Source organism: Acinonyx jubatus, chromosome A2 (assembly GCF_027475565.1).
Source record: "Acinonyx jubatus isolate Ajub_Pintada_27869175 chromosome A2, VMU_Ajub_asm_v1.0, whole genome shotgun sequence".
NCBI classification, from domain to species: domain Eukaryota; kingdom Metazoa; phylum Chordata; class Mammalia; order Carnivora; family Felidae; genus Acinonyx; species Acinonyx jubatus.
Genome location: NC_069383.1, coordinates 120,287,390 through 120,295,363, shown reverse-complemented (window position 1 = coordinate 120,295,363; position 7,974 = coordinate 120,287,390). Strand labels below are relative to the sequence as shown.

The 7,974-nt window shown below is 45.0% G+C and overlaps 1 protein-coding gene across 8 annotated transcripts in view; it reads left to right on the top strand.

The window, feature by feature from the left end:
• Positions 1–5,701: 5,701 nt before the first annotated feature.
• The window catches only part of ITPR1 (inositol 1,4,5-trisphosphate receptor type 1), a 325,544-nt gene continuing 323,271 nt past the window's right edge, over positions 5,702–7,974 (top strand). For 7 of the 8 annotated variants that reach the window (XM_027042521.2, XM_053219028.1, XM_053219029.1 and 4 more), the window contains exons 1-2: positions 5,703–5,952; positions 6,742–6,812. The gene's annotated coding sequence lies outside the window, so the exon portion shown is untranslated. Of the gene's footprint in view, positions 5,953–6,741; positions 6,813–7,974 lie in introns of all 8 variants that reach the window. The other variant, XM_053219026.1, reaches the window with a different exon arrangement.

The following is a 7,974-nucleotide window of genomic DNA, read 5'->3' as shown; positions in this document are numbered from 1 at the left end:
TGATCACTTGGGTGTGGTGGTTGCCATATTTCTTCATTATAAAGTTCCATTTTCCACCTCATAATTAGTGGGTAGTCCATGGGGGTGATTTTTTTAGGGCTATATGAATATCTTTGTCTCCATTACCTTTTGCTCAGGAGGTTTGGCATCTACTGATATCTAAGTAAATTATTGCACTGTAAGTTGCAAAATGGTGATTTTCTAATTTTATATTTTTCTTCTACATGTATTGGATGAATTCCCCTGTAGAGAAGAGTTTTTTTGTTTTTCGTTTGATAAACATATTTCCTTTAGTTCAAACACTAGGATAAGATATGAAGGCCTTTACCCAAATTTCTTCCCCAGATCTAACTTGGCTACTAGAGCGATTCAGGATGATAGCCTTGCAGATGGGAAGCAGGAGATGGGGGGAAATGATCTGAGTTGATAATAAACTCCTGGTTCTGCATGTGTCTCAGGAAGATAATGTGGTAGATAGTAATAGTCCTCTTCATTTGCTTACACAGTGGGAGACAATGTTGGCAGCAATTATCAGAGATGCTATAGTTGTCAATTCTAAATGCGATAAAGTGGTAGTAACTCCTCAACTTCTGCATTCTTCTGTAGCCATGATGCTGCCTCCCAGACCTTAAATCATTGACAATTTGCCAATGTTCCCTTCCTTTTGCAAGTTTACGGACTAGCAGTCTCTTCTAAACTCCAGACAGGACAACAAATACAGGACGTCTCCCTGTTCATGCCTTCTTTTAGCCTCACAGGATGCCTGGGCCTGGGAAAAATGTCTCATTTTCCTAGCTCCATGCCAAATTGTTCTCTCTCCTGCTCGTGTCCAAACACCAGCTGCACTTTTCTTTTCTTCTTTTTAAATTTTTTTTAATGTTTATTTATTTTGAGAAAGGGGGGTAGGTGCAGAGAGAGGGGGACAGAGGATCCAAAGCAGGCTCTGCACTGACAGCAGAGAGCCCCATGTGGGGCTTGAACTCACAAACTCATGAGCCAAAGTCAGATGTTAAATTGACTGAGCCACCCAGGCGCCCCCTACACTTTTCTGTCTCATCTAGGGCTGCCATGTGCCTGTGGGTGATTTCTTCTGGCTACTCTTACGGTTCCAAAAATGGATTAAGCCAGTAAATGCTGTGCACCTATTCTGTATACAGAGCTTAGCTAGATGCTGCAAAGGGTACACAAATATAGGACTTGATCTCTGTCTTCAAAAAGTTTATCTGCTTGGAGAGACAATATCACACAAAGATGGAGCTGAAAGATAGTCTAGTTGCCAGGGGTATCTATGAATGAGTTTGGCAGTGGGGGGGTGGCCATTGGTACCAGAAATTCTAAGAACTGGTGCTAAAATTGTGAGAATCTGTGTCATGCTGGAGCAAACGTCCATGACTTTTATAAGATTCTTAAAGAAAGCACCATCCCTTCACCACAAAAGTTAACAATGACCGAGATAGACTAGTTGGAGGACTGACTAGTAGCTTTTTCTCTTCACTGATAGTTCTCATGTTTGATTGCACATATAAGTAATACATCGGTGCCAAAAAATAGATTGAATTCTCTGACTTCAGGGTCATTCTGTCTTGCCATTTAATAATGATTTGGAGAAGAGATAATTAAAGTACTTAAGGCTTATTGGGGGCACTTATGGGCAATTAAAATCTTTTGCATGGGAGAAAAGCTGGACTAGCATTGCCCCAATAATCAAAAGTTTGGTGTGGAGTTGAGTATTACATTGTGACACATCAACATTTTCTCCAAGCTTGTTGATAACATCCTCTTACTTTGGTATGGCTTGGGTGAGCTTACAAAGGCTTTTCATGTCTAGTGACACATTTGATACAGTGAAGCTGGTTGGGCAAAGACTACCGGCTTCACTACCAAAAAACGGATTCTCCGCAAGGTTAGGTGACTGGCCACGGTTACATGGATATTAAGGGTGCAGCTGAATGTCAAACCCATTTTTTCTGATCCTTGCATTCTCCAGTGCATTTTACTGTGTTAATCAGGATGGCATTTGAAGGTGGGCTTCTAGGAAGATTCACTCAGTTGCGGTTTTTAGCTATACACTGCTGATGAAACCTGTTTCTATTTGTAGGGTTTCCCTGGGGGTAGGCTGGTGTGCTAGTTTTGGATGTTCTTCAGGCTTCTGCTCAGTCTATGATACTATCCTGACTCTGCAAAGCCCTCCTACTTCCCTGCATGGGCATTTCAAGGGCAAAGTCATAAATGGCAATTTCAGGGCTGGTTGTCATCTTGAACTGGGTCTTAACAATTCGATTCTTGGTTTTCTGAACCAGCACTGTCAAATAGTATATAATATTAGTCACACATGAAAATTTTAATATCATAGTAGCACATTAAAGAAGTAAAAAGAAGGCAGAATTAAATTTAATTACCTATTTTATTTAACCCAATGCAACCAAAATGTTAACATTTTGGTATGTGATCAATATAAAAACTATTGAGGTATTTTGTTTTTGTTTTTGTTTTTTTGTACTAAGTGTTTGAAATTTGACCTGTATTTTATATCTACTTCACATCTCTGTTAGAACTAGCCATATCTTAAGTGTCTAAATGGCTAGTGGCTACTGGATTTGGAAGCACAGTTCTGGGAAATTCTTCCAGAAAAAAAAAACTGTTAAGACAAAGAAGTCTCCTTCCTTCTATTCATAATAGAGAATGAATTGAGCAGTTGCCCCTTTATTATGACATATTTCATCATCCATCATACAGCATTGTAGAGAACCTATTAGCATCATAGCATATTTATCAAAACTACTTTCTAGTGACCCAGTAGCTTCGAGAACCTGATGACAGTTGCAAACTTTTGAATAGGACCATACACACAGACAGGTGGAAGAAACAGTGTATGGTAGGAGTGGGTTCCATGGTTTGTGTGCTCAAAAAATATGTTCATCTATTCTACCATATGCCTGACACACATTCTATTACAATCCTTTTGCTTACAAACTTTTTTTTTGTACATATCTACTAAAATGTGCAGAGAACTAGGCCTGCTGGGTAGGGGAGGAGGGAATACAAGTACGAATAAAATAGGATCCCTGTCTTCAGTGAAAGTTGTGGTCTAGGAGGGAAGACTGGATAAAGCAGTTAAGGGTCAAGTGTCCATGTAACTGGCTCTCAAACAAGACCACATTTTCTTTAGAAAACCCACATTAAAATTCCACTGTTTCTGGAGTGACTGGGTGGCTCAGTCAGTTGAGCGTCCAACTCTTGATTTCGGCTCTGGTCATGATCTTGCAGTTTCGTGAGTGCAAGCCCTGTGTCAGGCTCTGCACTGGCAGTGTGAAGCCTGCTTGGGATTCTCTCTCTCTCTCTCTCTGCTCCTCCCCCATCTGTGCTGTCTCGGTCTCTCTCAAAATAGGTAAATAAGCTTAAAAAAATTCCATTGTTTCTGTTAGAAGCACCTGAAATAATTACCCTTTAGCATTTACCAGTTTTAATACTAATGAGTGATTCATTGAATTTGTTTGAAAAAGTAGAGCCAAAACCCCTTTAGAAACAGAACAAATTGTTTTCATAGGGGAAAAGAAGAAAGGGGACAGATGGGAAAGGTGTGGACCTTTTTGTTGTGACAAGATGCAGGTATTTCTTGATGATAGGGAGTGCTAGCTTCAGGCATTAAACATGCCGCTCTAGTGCCCAGTAACAAAGGGCTACTGCTGAAAGGGAGGAGAGGTAAAAGTAAATACAATGAACATAAACTTTGTCTGCTCTGAGCATTGCCCATTCCTGGGCTGGTATTAAATGCTTATATGAGCAGATGCCTTGAATGCATATGTTTTCATTGGGGAGGCTGCGGAGGATAGTAGTTAATGTCTAGGGTTCTGGAGTCAGACAGCCCATCACCTATGTGATTTGGAGGACTTTGCTTAAATTCTCTGTGCCTCAGTTTGCCCATAAATAAAAAACAATTGTTAATAGGATTTGATGAGAAAATGTACACAAAGAGCTTAGAATAATGCCTGGCACATGCCATGTACTCAATAAATGTCGGTAATTATTATTAGTTTTGACATTATTTTATGAATAATAATTGTTAGTTCTGGTGCTCCCCTAATTTGTTCCTCAAGTTACATAAGACCGTTAATTCTGTCAAGCAATCCTGATACAAAGTTGGCAAAGTTCTAATGACTTTCTCCAAGATGGCAAAACTGGGGCAAAGAGATGAACATAACTTGCCCAAAGGTTCAGAGGCTGCTCCTAAAATGGGGAAGGAGGCCATTTAAGGCAGTGGTGATGGATTTCCCCAAAGACAAGGACTTAGTACAAGAACTAAGGCTGGAATTGGAATCCAGGCTGCACTACTTAATATACGGTGTCATCTTGGGAAATTACCTGATTTCTCTGAGCCTTTAGGCCTCCATCTATCAAATAGAGATAATATGCCCATGGTTGTTAAAACTCAATAGCATGATGCATGAAAAGTGCATGTGGTCTGGGTTCGGTAAAATCTGCCTCTCAAACTATTATTATTACTATTGTTGTTATAGCCACCATGTGGGACGGCAGGCAGTGCTTATCTGGGATGCTGTGGTGTGTTTAGGCTTACCACTATGCCCCAGCGCCTGGCACAGTGCCTGGCACCCAGTAGACATTCAGGAAACGTTTGTGTAAGGAATGCCTATCATCTCAGGAAGGGAGAGCAGCCGACTGACTTTGCCTCTTTGCTTAGCCCTTGCCCTCCTTCCAAAAGCCAAACAGCATGCAGCCCAAGAGCCCAGGCACATTTTAGCAGGGGGCAGCAACCCATCTCATCCCAGCCGCCGTTATCGGGGGCTGCCGGAGGGCGCCCCGCCTGAACGCGCAACATCGTGCCAGCAGCTGTCTCCGAAGCCCTAATTTTTCTGGCTTGCGGTTTATTTACTTAAGCATTTACAGCTCCGGGGAGCAGAGGGGCTGCTTGAAGCAAGGGTCAGGACCTAGGTCGCGGTTTGTATTTACTTTCTGCCTCCCAATCTCCGCGCCGGCGAGTCACAACTCGGCTCCTTTATTTTTGTGCACCGGAGAGGCTAGCGTTTCTTCATCTCCTGTGGGGCGAGGAAGAACACACGCGGCTCGGGGTCTCTCGAGCTACTTGCCTATGTCCCCTCCTGCGTAGATCATCCCTGCCAGAGTTCGTTTTCTATGCAAACCCGAGCAGGATGGAGCAGATTAAATAAAGACAACCTCGCGCCTTTAATCCTTGACCGCAAATACTGGCTTTTTTGTGCCCTGGATTTCTGAAATTCTTGGCTCAGGGACTCAAGGCGCGGGGGGGCGTGGGGGGGGTGGGGAGGGTGCGTAACAGCTTGTAAAAACTTCCCAAAGCAGAAATCCGAGCTCCTACCCGCCCCCCCCTCACCCAGAGATACCTGGATTCAAAGGAAAGGGGGCAGCCGGAGGAGGAGCATCCCCAAGGGTTGGGGGCGCCCCCCAGGGGTTGCTTTGGGTCTCGGGCTCCAGACCCGGCCAGCACTCTGGTAAGAGGAGGATTCGAAGCCCGGACGCCCCGCAGGACGCCCCTCCCAGTCCCCGCGCGCTTCTATTCAGAGCCCAGCCCGGAGCCCAAGGGATTCTGGGACTCGTAGTCCTTCCCTGCAGCCCCAGGCGCCGCCACGACCTCGGACTCGGACTACATTGCCCAGGGAGCTTCCCGGCCTATATAAGCTGCCAGGAGCCGCTTCGATGTGCAGTAACCATGTGGATGTGCTGCTGAAGCGTTTCCTCAAGCTCGCTGGGGTGGGAGGAGAGGAGGAGGAGGTGGTGGTGGAGGAGGAGGAGGCAGAGGGTGGAGAGAGAGAAAGCGCACGCCGAGAGGAGGTGTGGGTGTTCTGTTTCCATCCTAACGGAACGAACTCCCTGTTCGCGGACATGGGATTACCCAGCGGCTGCTAACCCCTCTCCTCGCCCTGCTCCCCCAGCCCGGCGTGGCTCCCGGGCACCAAGGTAGCGGCTGGGGCCGGGCAGAGGGCGCGGGGAGTTGGTACTGTCCCCCACCCCGGGCGCAGAAGTTTTTGCCCCGCTCTTGCAGTTCTTGGTGGATTTGCATGCACTTGCATACGTTTGGGGGTTCTTTTGCTGAGGGCATTTTTGGGGTGTTCATTTTAGGCTGAAAAAAAAAATCTCTATTCGAGTGACTGGTCTGGAGGGCTACCCATTCTGGACCGGAATGGCATTCCCCCAAATTGGAAACTGTTGCAGCAGCTGCAGGAAATAGTTTTTTTTTTTTGGGGGGGGGGTGGCGGGTGTTGGGGGGGTGTCATATGTGAGTCCAGTCAAAGAAATAATCTTTTAAAAAATGTAGCCCTCCCTCGACCTGTTTGGTTGGGAGAAAAATGCATGTGGGGGACTCAGTGGGGAGGGTTTTAAAAAAAAACGGAAGAAAACCGGGGAGCGCTGAGGGATGAAATGGGGACGAAGCTCACGCCCAATGAGGATGCGGGCTTCGGATACTTGGCCTAGGCTCTGGGAAACAAGTGCTTTGGGATCTGCCAAACACTTCCTTTAGTTCCAGCTTCCCCAGCACGTTCGAAGTTTTTGCGTGCCTAGTCTCACTTGTCAGTTACATACTGGAAATAAGTAAGCGGAGTTACCTAGAATCTTCGTGTCTTGTTTGGGGAAGAGGTGGGTCTCTCCAGGAAGGAGGTTAAAGAAGATGGAAGCTTGCAATTCGAAGCATTTCTGTTGGGGGCCGGCCTTCGTGGTCTTACACTCAGTTTCTTTCTTAATACTTAGGAGCTGACTACAGAGGAGCAGGATTCGCACAGCTGGCGTGTTTGGGCAACAGAGTGCCTGACCTCGGTCAGGTGAGTGTGAAGCCTGAGTGCTGTAGTCAATAATGAATTTTTGTTCGAAGTGTATTTTCTGTCCTCTTCTAAAGAGCCATGGGGATAGGAGTAGGAAAGAAATGGAAACTCCATGGCTTAGTGTCCAAAATTTGTCACTGCCTTTGGTGACAGCTTTAGAGAGCATTTGAGATACAGGGGGCAGTTCTGCCTAGCACTTTTGGCCAAGGCTCAGACTTAAAGCAGCCTGAAAGTTTATGAGAGGAGGGGGGAAAAGCCATTAAATGGAGCAATAAAAGGAATGCCCATTGGTGGCTGAGAATTGAACTTGCCTGGCAGCGTGCTGATGATTTAAATTCTGAAGGAGGCAGTACATTTCATCTGCCAAGATATGTAAGCAAAAATTAACTGCCTCTGTCTTTCAAAAATAGTCACTTTTTTCTTACTGTAACATGTGTTTAATCAGAGTAGGTTGGATTGCAAGAAATGAAAGTGGTTGCTGGCAGTTTGAAAGAATTAGTACTTTAAAAAGGGAAGTTAGTTCTTGAAGCATGAAAGAGTAGTATCCAGTCCTTGACTTGAAGCCACCTGAATGTCAAGGAATCTGATGAGTCCCTCTTGTTTAGGTGCTTATTGTGGGATATGAGTTGAAGGCAGCATTTTTCTGTGAAGACCAGCAGCTCCTCCCCCCTCCTCCCCATGGTCATACTGCTCTTTAAGAAAGGGAGGTTTTAACAGCTGCATGTACAGCCCATTGCTGCAGATTTGGCCATCACAAGTTTTTTCTTCCAAAATGGTCAGGAACAGGGTAAACGGGTGGAGGTCTGGGTCTCAGCAACTTTTTTAACCTTCTAAATATTTAGCTGTTCCCTGGGCTACAATCTTTGGGTTTTTGAAATTAGAAAATAAAAGGCAGACACTTCATTATAGTAGTATAGTGCTTTTGTTTCCTGTTGATAAGATCCTTAGGAGGGCTGGTGGAGTGGGAAACATTGGGATGTGTGGGCTGTAGTTCCTTCTTGGAGTTGTGTAGACCTTCATGGCTACCTGGGCACTCAAAAGGGCAGGGAATGGGTTAAGTTCCTCTCTTTTGAGCAAGCTCTTGACAAGGAGAAACTGATTCACAGACTCTTCTCCAACTTGTTGCTAAAAATAGCACGGACACATTAAGTACTTGTAAGCC